This window comes from Lynx rufus, unplaced genomic scaffold (genome assembly GCF_022079265.1).
Source record: "Lynx rufus isolate CCGP_SWC_20201006 ecotype Redwood Valley unplaced genomic scaffold, mLynRuf1.p SCAF_25, whole genome shotgun sequence".
NCBI classification, from domain to species: Eukaryota; Metazoa; Chordata; class Mammalia; order Carnivora; family Felidae; genus Lynx; species Lynx rufus.
In genome coordinates, this window is record NW_025814840.1 from 6,733,625 (window position 1) to 6,755,003 (window position 21,379).

A 21,379-nucleotide genomic window follows, 5' to 3' on the forward strand; every position below is an offset into this window, starting at 1 on the left:
ATTTGCAACAACACGGATGGAGCTGGAGAGTATAATGCTAAGCGAAACGGTCAGAGAAAGACAAATACCATATGATGTCACTCATATGTAGAATTTAAGAAACTAAACAAGCGAACAAAGAAAAAGAGACGAACAAACACACTCTTCATTAACTACAGAGAACACACTGATGGTCACCAGAGGGGAGGTGGGGGGGGGATGGGGGAAACAGGCAAAGGGGAGTAAGAGGACACTTATCACGATGAGCACTGAGTAACGTACAGAAATGTTGACTCACCACATTGTACACCTGAAACTAATGTAACGCTGTGTGCTATTTACAGTTGAATTAAAAATCGGAAAAAAAATTTTAATAAAAAATAAATTAATTTTTTAAAAAAGGTATTTGCACACCCACGTTCACCATAGCACTATTCACAACAGCCAAGAGGTGGAGGCAACCTAAATGTCCATCAGCAGATGAATGGATAAAGACAAAGTGTGACAGCCATAAAATGCTGTATTATTCAGTCTTAAAAAAATGAAGCAATCCTGTCACAGGTTATAACAGGAAAGGAATTGAGGACATCATGCTAAGTAAGATAAGCCTGTCACTCAAAGACAAATACTGGAAGGTTCCACCCACATGAGGCATCTGGAGCCGTCAGACTCTTAGAAACAGGGAGAGGACAAGTGGCTGCCTGAGGCCTGGGCAGGGAGAAAAGGGGAACTGTACCAATGGATACAAGGTTTCAGTTTTGCAAGATGAAAAAGTTCTGGAGGGCTGTTGCATAACAACGTCAATGTAGGTAACACTGTTGTACCAGGTCCTTAAAAATGGTTAATATAGCAAACTTTGTGTTTTTTACCATAATAAAAAAAGTGGGGGGAGATAATCCTGGATGATCTAGGTGGGTCCAATGTAATGATAAGGGTGCTAAAATGTGACAGAGGGAGGCAGAAGAGGTCAGAGTAATGCAGTACGAGGTGTATTTGACCTGCTACTGCTCCTGTAAAGAGGCCCCCACCTGGAAGGGGGCCTCTAGAAGTGAGAAAACGCTCAGGAGCACATTCCCCTCTGGAGCCGCCAGGAAGGCCTGTAGACACCTAACTGAGGCCCGGTGAGACCCATCAGACTTCTCACCTACAGAACTAAAAGGTAAAATAAATTTTGTTTTAAGCAAGCAAGCAAGCAAGAAGAAGGGAGGGAGGGAGGGAGGGAGGGAGGGAGGGAGGGAGGGAGGAAGGAAGGAAGGAGGAAGGAAGGAAGGAAGGAAGGAAGGAAGGAAGGAAAGAAAGAAAGAAAGAAAGAAAGAAAGAAAGAAAGAAAGAAAGAGGGGGGTAATTAGAACCCCAGATCTTTTCCCCAGACAAACCGTCCCTAGTCACATAAAACAGGAACAGCATTCTATTTTTTAAAATAAAATATTCAGAGACCAATAAAAATCAAGTGTGGAATCACAAACATGCTGGCAGAAATTAAAAGTCCAATAACCCTAAGAAAATCTCTCAGAAAGTAGAACAGAAACACAAAGAGACAGGAAATAGTTCAGGAAAAAAAAAAGGAAAAAAGAAAAGAAAAACATAAGAAAATAAGAGAATCAAACCACAGGGCCCAAATATCTAGGAAAAAAAAAAGAAAGAAAGAAAGAGTAGAAAGGGAATTATCCAAGAAATAGTACAAGAAAATTGTTCAAACTGAAGGAAATAAGCCTCAGGATTGAAAGGACCGCTGACATCAAAAGATCCTACGACCTATGTCCCAGTTGGAAATTTCAGAGTTTGGGGGATAGAGAAAAGAGTCAAACATTTTCCAGAGAAATAAAACTGTTCACGCACAACCAACTGGGAAACAGAAACAGCCCGAGACGTTTCAACATAAATATCACAAAGCTCAGTCACAGGCAAATACAGTCATAATCAAGTAAACGTTAAATACTTATTTATCCACACACTGTAACGAGACGAGAGCCACAAAACGGAGACGGGAAGAGCAGGTGTGCACCGAGGGTAAAGGGTTACACACGAGAGGTAAATCCTCAGCGGGATATCCATCTGTAGAAGTCTAAAATTTTAAAAGAGATCACTAAATGGCACTTCAAGCATACAGTGTGTTGTTTAGAAATAGCAAACGAGAGAATAAGGAGTAAAGGAGTTGAACAGGGGCAAAGGATGATGACAGTCTAAGAACAAGAGGGGTGGCTGTTACGATTATTATTCTAATTGTAAACAATGTGCATGTAATTACGTCAAGATAAATAAAATGGATGAATGAGTAGAAGGAAGGAAGAAAGAAGGAAAGTGTATTTAACAGAGCAAAGCTACAAACTGTTACATAGTGGAGACCTCCGATGTTCATCGACACAGAAAAAAAGGAACCAGCAACTGTCCTAACATTGGGCAAACAGTTACTTACAGCTTGGAGTAAACCTTCCAATTACAGCATCACACACAGGGATTCCAAATACACTGCACTGCAAACAAATAAACGGTGGCCTGTTCCAGATGCTTCAAAAATGTGACTTATGACAGAGACAGTGACAACAAATGTGTATGGAAAGAGTTGGAAGAAAGTTACTCTGAGGTAGGAAAAAAACATTAGTTCTACTGCTGTTTGATGTAAATATACAATTATTAAATATACACGTGTAACTAAATTAATTAAATGGTATAAATATGCATTTGACTATTACCTCTATACATCCAAAACATTCCTTCTATGTCAGGTTGACCACAAAAATAGTTTTTTGAGTTCTTCTCGGTGGGAAAACATGGGAAATACAAACCAAGCAGAAAAGGTACACAAAGAAATTAAAAATCCATTTACCTGAACCATGTTGGTATTTTTCTGCATCAGTCTTCCTTCCAATCTAGGAGAAAATAAGAAGCGAATTAAAAGGCATCCTTTGCGTACTAAACTGCTTAGAAGAAAAACCGCCTCAAACCCAGGGTAACTACTGCTCACTTCTTGTTCTCTGTCCATAGCACAACTCGTTCTTCCCCACTTCCCAGCTAATTTCTGGCTGTCACAGAATACAGAGTGAACTTCATCAGGCAAAGCCTGATAGAAGGAAGCACGTAAACCCCAAAGCTAATGCAAGTCTGTACCCCAAGCGCGCCCAATGGTATAGCTGGAGTCGTAAAATCAGACGCTTTTTATAAACTGCCTCTTCTCTCGTCAGGCAGATAATTGCTCATTGGTGATACGGAGAAGGATAAACACACAAAAAAGAACACTGTTCAAACTAGGAGAATTACGACTGTAGAGTAAAAGGGTGGCAACGCGTTTAAATGTTCGTCTTCACTAAGTGTGACCGCCAGCAGGCTGAGCGGAACGTGTGTACAGGTCGTGTACAAACCAATTGCGCGCGAACGAATAGCTGATAAGTAGCCTTCCACCCACATACCCTTAAAGCCTCAGACTCGCTTCCTCATTTCATTTCATTTCATTGAAGACTTTCTCCACTAACAATGAAGTATCACCCTTCCAATTCATACGTGAATTATGGTACCCAGAAAGAGGGAAAAGTTACCTTTGTAAGAAACTAACATTTGCATCAAGACGATGCATGCATGCAGAAAAGCACAGAAATCCTGAGTCGCTCACTTAATTCAGCTAAAGCAAACACACGTGCGGCCACCACTCTCAAGGTCACCGCGGCCCTGACTTCAAATGCCACATGTTAGTTTCACCTGTGGGACAAAGGACTCTTATCCAGGCATCTGTCTGGGAATCCACGAATCCCTGTACCTGGACCAAAATAAAATGCTTTAAGAAGAGAGACAAGTAGTCACTGACTACAAGGAGATATTATCTCAGAAAGATGGTGACCGGTCTAAGGATGGTGTTCCTGCTGCCTGGATGGTTGTTTGAGGTCAACTTCCAACCCCCCAGAGACTGTAGGGCAGAGAAGTTGCTTTATGATATAAATGGAAAGGGAAGGGCCTTCCCATTTGTCCAGGACAAATGTCCTGCTGGGGGTGACATGAGGAAAAGGGGCGGAGGGGGGGGGGGAGTTTGGACCTCCTTTTCTTTTTTAATGTTTAATTATTTTTGAGAGAGATACAGACAGCGAGCGGAGGAGCGGCAGAGAGAGAGAGGGAGACACAGAATCCAAAGCAGGCTCCAGGCTCCGAGCTGTCAGCACAGAGCCTGATGCGGGGCTTGAACTCACGAACTGTGAGATCATGAGCTGAGGCAGAATCGGACGCTTTACCAACGGAGCCACCCAGGCGCCCTGGGACCTCCTTTTATAGCTGCAAAGACACCTATAAAAATACAGGTAACAGCTTCTAGTTTGTGCTAGAAGCTAGACTAAGGTACTGATGCAGATCTCATTTGATCTTCCAATTGCTATGAAGCCTGCAGACAGAGGAGGGCACCGGGTCTCGGTGCGGGTAAGTGTGATACCCCAAGCTACACACTTGGGTGAAGCCAGACTGTTCCTCTTTACGGCTTCTGTGGAGGGCCAGAGACACCAAAAACCAAAAGGAAAATGTTCCCAGAAAAGAGGCCTTTCTAACTAGATATGGAATATATTGGGAGGCCCCTGCTCATGAATCATTTAAAGGAAAAGTATCGAGTAACTCGGGGTCCCCAGAAGTCTTCTGAAGTACCGGAAGGCTGAATAGTTCTGTCACTCGCAAAGGAGGCCCACTTATCTTTCTGTACCTCAAAGGAGACGTTTCGAAAGAAACCCGTACACTTCACGAGGGGTAATGTTCTGTCGTGTTAATTTCTTTCATGCGCTGCGGGCTTTTCCCACTGCAGCAGGGGCATCAAAAGAACATGATGTCCGTCAGAAAAAGTCATAGATGCAGAGGCAAACTGCCACGAGACAATTATCGAGGATACAATGATAATGCCGCCTTCAAATGACATGCCCTACCTGCATGAATATTTACTTCGATCATAAGTACTTTCAAAAAGCAGGGAACACGGCTCAAAACCACAACTGCCTGTTCTGCCACTTGAAGAGGGAGAGGAAATAAAATATCCAAAAAGACTGGATAGAAGACTATACGTGAGGGACTCACCAAAAGGCATGTCACTAAAAAAGCCTTCCTGCATCCTCACTGGTAAATGCAAAATAACGTCGATGACAGTAACTACGACTGTCAGACGTGACGTGCAAATTAATTTGATGCCTTTACATTTAATCCAATGAGAACCCTGCAAAGGGGGGAGGCTTGAGGATCCCCGGCGGATCAGAGGCAGACACTGGGCCCAGAGCGATTCTGTAACTTGTCCAAGGTTGCAACCCCGTCCAAGGTCACGCTGTGAGGAAGTAGGAAAAGGTTCCCGCCAAGACTACGGAACACCAAAGACACAGGATGGGCCTGGCTCTGTGATGAAAGCGCCCAACCTGCTTTTCCATTCCAAAATCATTTCATGATCCTTTCACAAGTTCCCGGTTTCAAATTGCTTTTGATTCGTCCTGAGTAAAGGGTATTGGCACGCTTCCCTCCTGGTAGATGGGCTAATGTGTTGATGGCGAGTGGCTTGAGGACAGAAACAAAAATAGATGTGGATGGACTCTTTTTAGAGAGCAGAGAATGGTCAAAGCGGCTGAGAGCTCTCTGGGGATGGGCAGACATGGGATCTGGCACGGGGAGTACTCAGCAAACGCTGAAGGTCTGATTCCACAACAGACACCTGCTGGTTAGAAACTAAGGGGGGAGTTCCTTCTGGGACTCGTGTCCCAGGGAAGTGTGCTCACCTTGCACAGTCAAGCATCCAGGGGAAGAAATTATCCAAATTACACGGATAAGGCCGTGGTGGCTCTACACGTTCAGTTGAGACCGAGTACGGTTAAGACAGGAACCTTCGCAGACATTAGCCCGGTGACATACAGACAGATAATGGGAGGAGAGAGGACAGAAGGAGGTATCCTTCCCTTATGCACAGTAATTCTGTGCAGCAACGCTCAGCCTGCTAAGCGTTTAGTGTTTACTATTGCTGACTTCCTCTCGAGAAAAACCACAGTGGAGCTGTGGGCTCGAAGGGTACAAAGGAACGAGCGTAAGAGGCAAGGCTGAGAAAGGAAAAGATTCAAGTTCGTGAAACCCAGCAAGGCATGAACGCCCACTTTACAAGTTTGTATTTGAAGAGCCAATCCTTCCAGAGTTTACTATTTCCTCCTCGATCGGGGGGGGGGGGGCAGCCTGACAGATTGCGAGGGGGAGGTGGCCGCATAGGACAACAGTGCTGAGATCGGCTGCCGCTGTCCCCCACGGATGCAAGACACGGACACCACAGCGGGCACGCTTGGCTGTGGGCAACTCGGTCCCAAACTCTGTAATTACATACGATTCAGTTGTTTTTCTTCTAGGAGGGGAAGATGATGCGTGATTAGACACGAATGATATGGAGAGACCATAAGACCACCAGATTAACTTAGTTATATTTTTCCGTTTTTATTACATTCTTCTATGAAAATTACACTTCATTAGAACAGTAAGAACCACTGAAATTTTTCTCATTCTCACTCATGAACAACAAACGCACATGAGACCTTAGTTTGAGACCACAAAACCCGAAGTACAGAGTTAGTACCTTCTTCCTAGCATCTAAGTCTCAACAAACACAGTTTAATTGAACAGTTTCTTTCTGTCCTCTGCTTGGAGAAGAGCCTTTGCGGTCTCTCATGGGGGAGGGATTCAAGGGCGGGTTGCTGGGCCCCAGGCACTGCGTCAAGTTCACGGTGACCAGACGGTGCAACGTGCCCCTGCGGACACCACAGGCGTCCTTCTGCTGGCGGCTGGCATCACCCTCTTCGCCAGAGAGAACAACACAGGATTACACCCCGGGAAAGCCTTCATCTGCCCCTCGCTGCACAGCACCCAGATTTAAAGACTTCGCGCCAAGGGCGAACTGAATGCCTGCTCCCAGCCCCTCGTCCTCCACCCCTGCTTCAACATGCAGGACATCATGAGTCTCTTGGGAAGTCCCAGCTCTTTCTCTGAGCTGCTCGCCGGGGTGTAAAAGAAAACACAAACTATAAAAAAAAAAAAAAAATCACCCATTCACTACCCTGCCTCTCAGAAGGCTTTGCTCATCCCTCTCTTCTAGAAGGTGCATTTAAATAGAGGAATTTGGAGGAACAGGTTCATCTGGAAGGAAAGGACAGGTTTACACACTGCAGCCCACTAAAATGTGGGCGCAGAAGGAGAGCATTTGGGGGGGGCAAACATTTTCAGAGAAATACAAGGTACTAGTCATTCCCAAAGGTGATAAAGAGCGAAAGCAACTGTACTCCCCGCAGCGGTGAGAGAAGTGAACGGTGACCACCTAGAGGCTAATCCCCGAAGACCTGAGTGTGATCTCATGCCCGCCACCGCCCCTCTCCCCTTCCCCAAAGAGATGGCCAGTGCCTCCCGCAGAAGAAGGAGGAAAGAAAAGGTACTTGGTCCCTTCATTCAGCAAGCGCTTACTGCCCGGGACCACACAGATGCGCGAGCGGCTTCCCGGAAGGAGCTCGCAGTCCAGCCAGAAGGAAAACCCAAACCAGTACTGACATTCGTGGGTGGTCAGCGAGACCAAGGAGGTAAATAACATCAACAAACCCACGCGCTTCCCCACCGCGGGCCAGGCGCCTTTCCTGGACATTTTATGGATCTCATTTTAATCCCGGAAACCAGCCGTCCGCCTGGCCAATGTCTTGTCCTTTTTTACCAATGGGAACGAGGGCATAAGGGACCCAGAAAAGGGTCCTGCAAACAAAAGTATCTCTTTATTCTAGTTAAATCTTCAGATACCCTGGCCCCCTCCCCAAATATAAAATCTATCCCTATTTTCCCTTTAGAAGGCTGCCCAGAAGAGTGTCAGGCACCTACGACTTGTGCCGGGCATTCACAATTGGACGGACCTTCTATCATCGCAGGTCCTGTTATCCACGGCCCTGCCCGCAGTGCCCGCCCTGCTTTACCGGAGCGGGGTCTGGTTGTTACTAAAACTCTACCCACGTTTGTGCCAATATAACCTTCCTCAGATGTTCTTAATTGCAGCTCCCTAGGGTGCCTGGGTGGCTCAGTCAGTTGAATGTCCGACTTTGGCTCAGGTCATGATCTCACGGTTCCTGAGTTCAAGCCCCATGTCGGGCTCTCTGCTGACAGCTGGGAGCCTGGAGCCTGCTTCGGGTTCTGTGTCTCCCTCTCTCTCTCTCTGTCCTTCCCCTGCTCACACTCTCTCTCTCTCTCAAAAATAAGTAAACATTTAAAAAAATAAGGTGTGCTTGGGTAGCTCATTCGGTTAAACATCTGACTTCAGCTCAGGTCATGATGTCACGGTTCGTGGGTTCGAGCCCCGCGTTGGGCTCTGTGCCGACAGCTCGGAGCCTGGAGCCTGCTTCGGATTCTGGGTCTCCCTCTCGCTGCCCCTCCCGTGGTTGTACGCTCTCTCTCTGTGTGTGCCAAATATAAACATTAAGAATAATAATGCTAATAGTTACGGCTCCTTGCAGGCAAGAGCCACACGTTCTCTGTGCTCCCCCCGCTCTCGGTACCCAGGGCAGACTTGGGTGATCAATCACCCACAAGATCTCACCACGTCTTCCCCTACCCATTCCATCAAATCAGACTCCTCCGATCAGTTCGCCCACCTCTACTCTCCACACTTAGTCATCGTTTTCAAAACTGGAGTCTTACCCACCGTCAGAAGCTTTGTTCGTCGTGAGCTGTGTGATCCTGTGGGTCTCTAAGGTCCTTCCCTCCCCGGCTCCCCTCACCGTCCATCATGCCCATCGCCGGGCTTCGAAAGAACAACGGAAATAAACGTGTTTACAATAAGAGAGGAATTCTCCACATGGCCTTTTACTTACCAAAAACATTTTCTCAAAATACCACATGCGCACCCGATACATTCTGGATTGAGACTTACTTTCACCTCACGCTGTGTTATAATTTACCTTTCATTAAAGCCATCTTTACACAGTCTTATGTCACTACCAAAATATGGTTTAATTACAGAAGGATCAAAAGCTATAACCCTTTTTTATTTTTTTTTAATGTTTATTTATTTTGAGAGGGAGAGATCTCATGGGAGAGGGGCAGAGAGAGAGAGAGAGAGAGAGAGAGAGAGAGAGAGAGAGAGAATCCCAAGCAGGCCAGAGCCAGACTCGGGGGCTCAATCCCACAAACCATGAAGAGTCTGACACTCAACAGACTGAGCCACCCAGGCGCCCAGAAGCTGTAATCCTTTCTTACAACCGAAGGGATGTCTCACCTACTGTAGTCCCAAGTAGCGTCCGTTTGAAACACTATCTCCCCAACCAGTCAGAAGGTCTCCTAAGCTTCGGTTACGTCATACTGAGATAGGGAAACCAAAGAGCCCCCTAAAAACCCGCTTTCTGCTCCTTTCCCTGCTTACATTCCTGCCAGGATCGGCACCCCGACGTCACACACGCGGCACGGTGCAAACAGTGTGTGTCCTCCCTGTAAGGGACGTGGAGTCAATGACTGCTCTACAATAGATAACGTCCCAGGAAGGACCAGGAGAGAAGCCATCACAGGGCAATTCCAGACCACGGAGCTGGACGTCCGTCCCCACGAGGGGACCCTGGCTCCGAGGAGTAACACGTGGGCCCTCGCCTTTGTTCTGACCAGTTCCTGGATGCCACACCCCAAACAAAGACGAGACCCCTGCTCCTTCGGGAGTCTCCCAGGGGCTCCGTCTATACCGTCAGTAAACCCCTCTCGCTCCCTCCAGGCTCCAGGATGATTTCCGTCCTCATCCTGCACATCACGGATCCCCCGGGACTGGTCCCGCAGGACGCTCTGGGTCCTCGGAAGGCCCCCCAGCATCCGCATCCCAAACACAGGGCGCGCACGCCAGCAGCCCCATAGATGTTCCTTAAAAACTAATCCAAATGCCTTGCCTTTTGAACCCTGTTTCCTTTGAGATATTGCGAAGAATAAATATTTAGTGAAAATTCAAGGACCTCAGAACAATGAGAACTTTCTGACTTCCTTTTTACGTACTCTGAAGTCACATTAGGGCTTCCAGAGAAAACTCAGCGTGAAATGGCAAACCAAACTACCACAACACACACTGCCAGTCACCAAGGCGGTCTTTCCCGGCCCTAAAAGAGGAAAAATTTACTGAATACGAATAGAAGACGCCCCCAAAAGACATCCCAAATTCACTCCGACAGGGAAACAGATGAAATTCTTAAACCCAGTTCCAAAGCGCATCACTGGACACGCTCCTGGCCCAAAACCTACCGCTTTGCTCACACCTGACGCGAGCGGACACACGTCAGCGGACCCGCCCAGCCCCTCCTACTTCCGGGGGCTCCACCACGTGACCCAGGCGCAGACACACAGCCGCCGCGGATTGGGCCTGCAGGAACACCTGATCGGAAGGCAGCCATTCACAGGCTGGCCAAGAACCTACGAGGACGGGGCCAGCCAATCGGATTCTCCGCCTCAAAATCGGGACTCCAGAAGCCCTAGGGGAAGCTGCCTGCCACCGTCGGGGTGAGAGGGCCCGGGAGAGTCAGGGCCAGCGACCGGGGGGCCCGGTCTGTCGTGGGAAGTGGGAGCTGAACCTGGGCCATTTCCTAACCCGGACTCTGGGGGAGCTACGCCTACATTCCCCCCTCCGGGTACCTTCCCTGAGGCAGCCCCACCCGGTTTTCCCTAAGAGGGAACCCCGGACAGCAACCTAGGTGAACCTTTATGTGGGGACCTACCATGTACACCTGTGGGTGAAGGATAACCACCTTATTAGTTTTTTAAGTTTATTTATTTTGAGAGGCCAAGAGAGCACAAGTGGGGGCGGGGGGGGGGGGGCATAGAGAGAGAGAGAGAATCCGAAGCAGGTTGCACACCATCAGTGCAGAGCCAGACCCGGGGCTTGATCCCATCACCCCTGAGATCATGACCTGAACTGAAATCGGGTCGGATGTTTAACCGACTGAGCCACCCAGGCGTCCCTAAGCCACCCTCCTTTAGATTGAACAGCTCACGTCACTTAGCAAGAAGTCGGGGCCACGTTCTCCAGCAAGTGCGGCTTCCTCTCTCCTCTGGACCCAAGGTTTCCTCAGCTAGAAAATGAGGCCAGTTCGCGGGAGGGGCTCTGCGTTCCTGTCTGCGCGTGCGCCCTGTGCACAGGTGGCACCTGGCCGTCACCACACCCCTTTCAGACTAAGGATGACTCCCCATGAGGCATCTGGGGCAATGACGGAAATGCTCTCGATTACCTGAGAGCTGTCAAACGATGGATTCTCATCCGATTACATACGTAACTTTTTCTATAAAAGTTCCTAAAATGTGCCACTTTCCAGGCTGCCCCATTTTGGCTGTGCGTACAAAGAGTATTGGAATTTCTCCTGCCTCTCATGTTTGCAGTTGCTCTGTTTTTCATTTACAATACACAGTGCTACGATACCCCAGCTCTCCCTTAAACGATCTAAGAAGCAGAGGGAGCGTCCTATTTGCTCAGTCGTTAGACAAAATATTTAGATGAGAAATAGTGCTACCTTAACCATATTTTCAGTATCCCACTTGGGTGGGGGTAGGGGTGGGGGTACCTGGTAACAAAACCAGACACGGTAAATCCAAATACCTGTGTCATATATTGTTGTTAACACATGTCTTAAATTAGAAGAGCGTTGGTCTCAGGGTCTAAAACTGTAAGCATTCAAGCAATGAAACTGCTCAAAAAGTATTTTTAAAATGATGTCAGAAAGGGGGGCCGGGGTGGCTCAGTCGATTAAGCATTTGACTCTTGGTTTCGGCTCAGGTCATGATCTCACGGTTCCTGAGATTGAGCCCTGCGTTGAGCCGCATGCTGGGCTCTGCACTGACAGTGTGGGGCCGGCTTGGGATCCTCTCTCTCTCTCTCTCCCCGTCTCTCTCTCTCTCTCTCTTTCTCAAAATGAATAAACTGTTTTTAAAATGTCAGAAAAACTATTCAAGACTTTGAAAGGAGCAAAATAGATCCCAATGTGCCCCTTCAGTGGCACGCCAGACATCACCCAGTGGGCCTGCCGAGGGCCATCCAAGTCAACAGGGCACAAACCTTTGACCGACTCTATTTCACAACTCTGTGAAACTGTGAGTAGTTCCAGATAATGTGACCTAGAGCAATGCACATAAGGTCTGATTTCTGCCTGGGAGAAAAGATAACCCCAAACGGTACACTGTACTGTTTTTCTAACTAGTTTTGTTATCCATTAATAAAATCACTTCAGTAATTCCTTTTTTCCAGTTTCTCAAATTTTCTTTTAATTCCCTCCTGCGTTAAATAAAACCAATGACGTATGTTCGTTTACTATCTACCTGAAACGCATTTGTAGCTTTTTGAAAATTATTCTTCAGCAGTGACGATCCATTTTAAAAATCGCTCCATTATAAACCTCTAGAAAACTATTCACAGCACCTGGTAACAATACAACCCACTAGGCTATGAATTAACTGGTCCATGCAACTTGGGAGCCAGATCCTCACAATGCATAGTGATACAGGTGGTAACATACAAACGTCAAGACCATGACAGTAGTGTCATTCCCGGTACATCAGTATGTGACAACTGACGCAGAGCCTTGAACTCCAGTTACATAGATGCAGACCATGCATGCTCTTCTAAGAGAGATGATATAAACAAAATCCAAATAAATGCATATAGCAGGTGGGGTGTGTGTGTGTGTGTGTGTGTGTGTGCAAAACCATAGCTAAAAATAGAGCTGTGCAATGAAGACAAGTAGAACACATAACCTAGGAGGTGAAGCAACCCCATTTATTCAGGAAAAAAGTCGTAATCTTGGTTCTAATCTGTTGTCCTTGTGCTTACATTTTCTGAGCTAAAGAGCTACACACCTAACTCAGCAAAGCAAGGCACATACGTGTAGGCAGGAGTTTTTAAATTCGCAGAACCTTTCAACTTCCCAAAACAGGGGTCTGGGGTTCTCTACCCATCACTTCGTATGACTTCTTTAAATCAGAACTACAGACATCAAGCGGAAAACAGGGCCAAATGTTTCCACTTTATAGAAACAGTGAGAAGAAGGTTAATTCTACCACTCATTTTTCTAAATACCACTCAACTTTCTAAACCAAAAATCAATAGTTTCTCAATATAAATTAACCTGATGCATGAAAATACATTACACTAAGTATTTACACAGTAGAAATCACAAAGATTCCTGCAAGTAACAAGTCTCCCTACTAAGACTTAAAACAGGAATTTATTTATGTAACTTACGCCATGTGATTTAAACACACTTTTCAAGGTGACCACAACGTGTTCAGGAAACCATTTAAAGTCACTGCACACGAAAACCCGGCCCTGTGGACACTGCATCCTTAAGTTTCGAGAACTCAGAAGGTTCATGTTACTCCCAGATCTATACCGACCAGGTACCGACTCAGGTACCCCCCTGACCGGGAAGATCTCCTCCTTCTCTTCAGTGCCTACTCTTCCCTTCCAGGATGCATCTGCCTAGCTCTCCACTCCCCGGATGTCAGTGGAATCCCACTAAAAACCCTTCTGTGGAGGCAATGACCTTTGTCTCCCTGCTCCAGAATTTCTCGGAACCTTGAAAACGCTAATGAATACAGGGATTCTCCAAGAAAAGGCTACCGTAACACACCATCTCTGGTTTCTCCGAACTCCAAAGACTACATCCCGCAATCCATATCCTAGTGACAATGATTCACTTAGCTTGGCTCTTGAGTTTCTTCCACCGAGTGTCCGTATTCCTCAGCCAAGAGCCGGGTGTCCATCCAGGCCAGCCACATACAGAGACAGCGGGGGTCTCACCCCCCAAGGGTAACCTGAGCACCTGTGGAGCCACTCCACTCGCTCACTGCCCTGAGGTCTTAAGTTTGTATCATTTAGGGGCGCCTGGGTGGCTCAGTCGGCTAAGCGTCTGACTTCGGCTCCGGTCACGATCTCACGGTTCGTGGGTTCGGGCCCCGCGTCTGGCTCTGTGCTGACAGCTCAGAGCCTCGAGCCTGCTTCAGGTTCTGTGTCTCCCTCTCTCTCTCTGCCCCTCCCCTGCTTGCACTCTGTCTCTGTCTCTCAAAAATAAACAAACATTAAAAAAAAAATTTAAGTTTATATCATTCAAGTCCTAACAACCAGAGGCTACAAAGCATCATCTTCCTTAGGAGGTCCAGGTTAAAACAAAAATCCTTAAATGGCTCAGTTACCAAACAACACAATGAGACTTTGCTGCCCAGATAAAAGAAAAGTGATTTTTCTGGGTTGAATTTTTCCTCTTCTGGTAAGTGAAAATCTCTCTGTAATATATTACAGTTTTTCTAACTCTCCCCGTTTGAAAAAATACTAGATGTACTTAGAGTGATATGAGAAAATAAAAGTATGCACAGACAAGAAAAATGGCCAATAATCTTAGTCCTCCATCAGAAGCACTTAACCACTTTGAAATTTTTATTTCCAATTCTTTTGCAGGAGGACAGGAATATTTGTTTAGTCCACTAATGTATATATAGTGTGAAATAAAAGTTTTTTACCTTTCTGTGTAATTCTTGTATATTTCTTGCATATTTTTGTACGTTTTATATACTTTATATATATTATGTACTTATCCCATAATTTCATTCATTTTATAAGTATAGGATGAAATGCTCAGTTTCATAATCATTTTTCATGTCATAACATATAAACATGTTTTCCACTATTAAAATATTCAACATCTTTGCGCCCCCTCCCCCATTTGGAGAGATGGTCAATTCACTGCTTTGTGGAGAATTAAGAGTTTTCCCCCAACTTCTAATAACATTTGTTTTTTAAACTTTATTTATTTATTTGAAAGAGAGCAGGGGACGGGGGCAGAGGGAAAGAGAGTGAGAATCTTAAGTAGGCAACCTGCCCACTGCAGAGCCCAACACAGGGCTGGATCCTATGACCCTGGGATCATGACCTGAGCTGAAATCAAGAGCTGGCACTCAACCTACTAAGCCACCCAGGAGCCCCCACATTTATTTTCTTGTAACAGTTACTCATATTTTGGAAAACATGGTTGGTTTTACCAAATGCAGGACATGTATGCTTACCATTTTGTAACTTGTTTTCACTCACACTGTATCCTAAACACCTTTAAATATACTTCTTGGGTTATTTCTTGATTTTTTTCTTTAACAAAACCCCTCCCCCCCAGCCAAATTTCACATGATCTTTGTGAGTCAAGGTCATCATTAAGAATATCTTTAGCCATAATATGTCACCGATACAGGTGCAAATAAATACGCACGCATATCAGGATGAACAACCCCAAGAGACGCCCTAAATCTGTTGTTTTGTTGATTTTTTAAGTGTTCTCTAATACCAAGCTTTTTAATCAGCGGTCTTTCCCTTATGAAAGCAAGACAGACATAAAACAGCTCTCAGTTGAAGTGCCTGTAAAGGGAGTTAGTGATTCAAACACTCCCAGTCGCCGTATGAAGAGGTGGAGGAGGAAGATTATTCTCCTGTTACTAAGACTTGGGGGATTTCAAAACAACCTCTCCAATTTATGAAGTAGTGATGAAAGGTCAGTATCAACGGTTTCAATCAACTTTTCTTTCCCACAGTCAGTAAGAAATGCATATCCCTCAACACCTCCAAATTCATGTAAGGGCGTCTGGAGAAGGTTTACTCCAACACCTGCAAATTCCTTCCCGTCATTCATCAAAAGGCATTTCTGGATTTATCAGTTTCCTCGGGTTCTGCGGCTTGACTGATTAACAATAGTCCAAGTGTTTTGCTGTTTTTTCTTTTATAGAAGGATAAGTGACACACACTATCCTATTATTTTCAGGTGTATATCACAGCGATTCAACGTTTTTATATATTATAAAATGATCCCCACAATAAATCTAGTTACCATCTGTCATCATACAACGTTATTACAGTATTATTGACTGTATTCTCTACACTGTACATTATACCCCATGACTTAATTTATGCCTGGCAGTTTGTACCTCTTAATCACTTTCACCGATTTCTCCCATCCCCCCCCCCCCCGCCGCCCCCCCCTTGGTAATCGACAATTTATTTCTTGCATCTGGGGGTCTGTTTCCATTTTCCTGTCTCTTCAGCTGTTTTGTTTTAGATTCCACATATAAGTGAAATCATACAGTGTCTTTGACTTATTTCACTTAGTATCATATTCTCTAGATCTATCCACACTGTAAGCAAATGACAAGATTTCTTTTTTTTTTGTGGCTGAGTGATATTGCTCTGTGTGTGCACGTGCACACATGTACACATACGTACCACATCTTCTCTATCCATTCGTTTGCTGACGGGCACTTGGCTATTGTAAATAATTACAAATAATTGTAAATAATGCTGTAGTCAACAAAGGGGCGCGTGTATCCCTTCCAATTGGTGTTTGCATTTTCTTCAGATAAATACCCAGACGGGGAATTGCCAGATAGCATGGTAGTTCGAGTTTTACTTTTTTGAAGAACTTTGCGCCATTTCCATTCCCACCTACAGCGTAATGAGGGTTCCCTTTTCTCAACATCCTCAACAACATTTGTTATTTTTGTCTTTTTGATACTAGCCATTCTAACAGGTGTGAAGGGATATCTCACTGGAGTTTTGATTTCCATTTCCCTGATGACTGGTGGGTGATTTTAAGCATCTTTTCATGTGTCTATTGGCCATCTGTACGTCTTCTTTGGGGAAAAACATGTCTATTCAAGTCCTCCACTCACTTTGTAATCAGGCTATTGTCTTTTGACATTAAGTTGTGTAAGTTCTTTATATATTTTGGCTAGCAACCTTTTACTGGATGTATGATTTGCAAATATCTTCTCCCACCCAGCAGGCGGTCATTTCGTTTTGTTGATGGTTTCAACCGTGATCCAAATCTGAGGCCAAATCAACTCCATGAGATTAAAGACGCTTTTTTAAAAAGATAGAATTATCTGATGACCTTCCCTGCATAATGAATCAACTTCTTCATTAAATATGTTCTCAAAAAACTACATTTCATATTCTATAGGCATACTATTTTAACTTGAGAGAGAGCACACGCACTCGCACTCGCCCACACACACACGCGCGCATGTGAGTGGGGGGAGGGCAGAGGGGGAGAGAGGAAGGGGGGGGGAGGGAGAGAGAATCTCAAGCAGGCTCCATGCTCAGTGTGGAATCCAACACGGGACTCGATCTCACAACCCTGGGATCGTGACCTGAGCTCAGATGCTCAACTGACTGAGCCACCCAGGCACCCGCTTACTATTAAATGAATGAGGGCAATACTGTCAGGCAAACAGAGGGTACATTTGCCAGAACTAATCTCTAACCCTGTCCTACACAGTGAGTACTACAGCTGTCTAGTGACCTAAGTGGAGGTCGGCAAGTCATGTTTTAAAATTACCTTGTACTGAGGATACAGGAAGGGCATGAAAATAATTGTAGGGCATGAAAATAATTGTTTACCATCAACAACAGGCAAAATCTATACCCAGTTCATCCACAGAACTTAAAACTGTATTGGCCACACGAGAGGCATATAAAAAATTTTCCGAACGAGTGCATGTCTTCAAACAATACCATTTTTCATTTACCAGAAATGGTTCCCACCAGAATTAGTGCACGTGAGGTTATTTAACCTGCCTTTTATTGTACTTAAGTTCTGGGGCAGCCTCCGCAAACACCCGCTAGGGTCAAAGTGCCAAGTCTCAGCAGAAGCTCCCCATGTGTTGGCGTCCTTAAACTCTTTAAAAGGAAGACCCTGTTTGAAATAACTTCTCCCAAACAGCTGAGGATTTGTCCCATGGTTCCACACTGTGCTGTTCCAACTCAATGACACCCCCCCACCCCCGCCATGTCTCCCTTGAAAAGGTCAAAACTCACTCACTAGAACTCAAACACAGCTCGGTGAATTTGCCCGAAGCAACCTGCTAATGCGCAGAAATGTGCACATGTGCATTTTTTGAAATGTCTTTGAAAAAGTCTTTCCTGCCATCTAGGTGCCTCTGGGCGTGTGTGGGCGCGTGTGTTTAACCTGTGACACAGGAAGCCAGGTGAGATGCTAGCTCTCATCTCTGATTCGGTACTGAAATGATTTGCACTTACAATTATTCCAATTATTCTAACTATCCCAAATTATGAGCAAGAGTCGGGGTTGATTACTGTTGATTAAAAAATTGCCATGGGACGCAATGTAGTATAATGGTATGAGACAAGTTGAAAATTAAGACACGTAAATATGACGTCTAGTAGAAGACATCAGAAATAGGTGGGGGCATTCTTGGATGGCACAGTCACGGGGGTTCCTGCCGGCATCGGGCAAGTGGGGCCCAGAGAAGCCAGATGTTTTCAAGAATGTGGGACAGGCCCACATATGAGGTCCCGCCTTAAATAACAACCGTGAGCAACACGGAGGAATCTGGATTTCAGACCACAGGGTTTCTCATGAGCTGTGTGCCCTTTAATGACCTACGGTTAAGCCATTTAATTCCGGGCCTCAAGTTTCTCAAAGGTAAACTGGAAATACTACTATTCGCCTCACAGGGTTCTTTGTGTGATACCGTGGTGTGGGCTGGAAGGAACCGCCCACGTTCACATCCTGGCCCTACACCTGCAGACTGTGAACCCGGATGAATCCACTTACCCTCTCCAGTCTCCTCATCCATAAAATTCGGGCAAAAAAGTGGCAGAGTTTTGATGAGCAGGGGCTCAATGCACGTTAGCTACGTTATTATTAGAGCAGGGCTAATTAGCGATAGGTGTTCAACAGGCGCTCCCAACTCCACGGCCACCCACAACCAACAGGAGAACCAGGCACACACTTTCAAAAGCTCAGCAAGTACTCCCGTGTCTGATCACCGGTGACGAAAACAATTAGTAACAGGCCAGCGGGGCCTACTCATTACTGATATTGACATTTCAGCAAATGGTCTCTCAAAACGAACCTGCAAACTAGTGTTCTGTCTTGTTTAAAAAAAAAAAAAAAAAGACGTACAAATGGCATTGATTAACGAGGTGCAGTACGTGCAGAGGTTTCCAGGTACGCCCCACAATATAATTAATAGTCTAGAGGATTAAATGGCAAAGCCCAGCTTCCAAAGTCCAGGTTAAATGCAGAAACACCAAACAGCTACGACATGCCAGTACCCGTTTCTTGGGACATGCTCACACCCTGTAAGATTTAGCTTTGGGAAGATGCTGGATGCGTCTGCAAACGACGTTGCAGACGTGCAGAGCTATTAATGAGCTTACGGCCCGCCCTGCCAGAGGCTAACACGCATGAAGCTGGCAGAAAAATGTCCCATGGACTGGGAACACCCAAGTGCCGATGACAAACAGAGCAGCAACACAGTTCTCTGGTGACAACAAATTGTAAACACCTCAGGAGCCTAAGCAGACAAAAGAGTGTCTCACTTTGCACAGACACTCGGCACATCTCCGGCGTTCGGAAGCATAAAGTCCCTCGTCCACGGAGTGAGTGAACCCCATTCCAAGCCCACCGTGGTAGCTTAAGGTTCTGGGATTTTCACGGGGTGCTGGGTGCTCAGAGTCAGGATCGTGCTGTATCTGCCAAGGGAGGGACTTAATTAATGAGTAGACTGTATTTGCCGGAAATCACACGTGCTTGAAACACCTTCCTTTTAGGAGAAAATGGTTAAAGAGCTGCCTTGTATTTAATCGGCTCTGTTTCACAGTTGCTGTCAGGATGGAAACCATGTTAATCAAGCTGAATTCTAGAGGACATCTGGCCATCCACCCAACAGATGCTCAAATTCTGGCTCTCCCAAGCCCAAGAGCAAGCATCCCAAGATTTTCCACGGACATGTCCCTTGACGGAGAAGTTTTCTCTAGAGATACACTCAGACATGTGTGCAATGACGAAGGGCATACCTCTGCGTATGGTTTGTAAAGCATAAATGGGGGGCGGGGGTTAAATACATCCAGTCATTCCATACACTGCAACTATGCAGCCAGTACAACGGATGGGATAGACTTATGTGTGCTGATCCGTAAGCACCTCCCAGGAGTGCCGCCCAGTGAAAAGTGCAAGGCATGGAACAGCGAGGACCCTGTACGCAGTCTGTGTTTGTATTTGCATAGCACACGTGGAAGAACCAAGAGAGCTGAAACCAGCAGGGGAGGCTTTTCACTTTCTAGATCCTTCTGTGTGGCGTAGGAAATTTTTGTGAAGCACGTGCGTATGTTTCATTTGCCAATAAAAAAAGAAACAACTTTTTTTAAGTAAAAGATAGATGTAGTAGCGACAGATAGATAGGTAGGTAGATAGATAGACGGTCCCTATCTCCCAGTTTCCCTTTGATATGAACCCAACGTATTAGATGACAAGCGTGACCAAGGCAGGCAGATTTTTAAAAACGAAGCAGCAATTACACTTCCTTGCTTCCCTACAAAACTGCTAACCACCTTTCCTAAACTCTACTGGAGGAGGCACATACGTTCCACAGATACTTGAAGAAAACAGGCCCACAAAATGTTCGAAAAGTTTGTTTTTGTACTCTGCTATGAATAGTTCTTTAATGGCCCTAAATGTCCCGCCTCCTTATTGTCAAGCAGGTCGCAGCACCAAGCACAAAGTCTAGCCTCAAGTAAACATCACAAAAAGCACTCTGCTGGTTGTCTGCTGCTCTCTCTCTCCTGGCCGAATGTCCGGCGGGGGGGAGGGAGGCGGGGGGGGGGGAGGTGGGGGAGGGGGGCTGGCGGAACTGCTCACCTCACCAGACATCGACGGAGCACCTACATACTACACAGAATCACACCGCGCCCTCCGCCCTCCCACCGCCACCACCACTGTCCAGAAAAGCGGGGACCCGGGAGCACAGCATGAGCAAATGCCCCGGCTGGCCCAGTCCTCAACTAACTCAGGCCAACCCCCATCGATATGGACAGGTGTCACCTCGCCCAAGAAGGACCAGGTGTGGCCACAGCAGCCGCATGGCTCTTCGACCCCAGTTTCAAGGCAATCGGCCGCCCCCGGACCTTCCTAGACCACATGCCTGTGATCACATGGCTTTCGGACAATAAAAACAGCTCCCTCCTGCCAGCACCGAGGCCCGCCCTCCATTCTGGAGCCGTGCAAGTGCATGACCTCAACTCAACCGCTCAGCCTCTCCGCTCCGGGAGGTCTCCATCTGCAAGTTGGTCCCCGTAATGCCACCTACCTCCAGCTCCCAGAGCCGCAGTGAGGATGGGGCAGGTAAGGCTCTTGGCACACGGGGCGCCTCTGCCGGATGCCCCCACTACTCCTTCGTTGAGCTTTTCACTCTTACGAATAGGAGGATACCTGATAAGAGCCGTTCCTCACTGGAGCGTGAGCGCCCCTCACCACCACCCTGCCAGGAGCTGCGGGGCAATAGCTCAGACAACGGCCAACCGGCAAGCAACCCCCGACCCCACCTCTCCAAGCGTTACAGTCCGTGCAACCCGTAACCACGCGGACGCGGGGAACAC

The 21,379-nt window shown here is 46.3% G+C and overlaps 1 protein-coding gene across 5 annotated transcripts in view; it reads right to left on the reverse strand.

Annotated features, from left to right (window-relative positions):
• SGMS1 (sphingomyelin synthase 1) overlaps nucleotides 1–21,379 on the reverse strand; it is a 287,713-nt gene that overhangs the window by 149,622 nt on the left and 116,712 nt on the right. For all 5 annotated transcript variants that reach the window (XM_047088742.1, XM_047088747.1, XM_047088743.1 and 2 more), the window contains one exon: nucleotides 2,807–2,849. The gene's annotated coding sequence lies outside the window, so the exon portion shown is untranslated. The remainder of the gene's footprint in view (nucleotides 1–2,806; nucleotides 2,850–21,379) is intronic.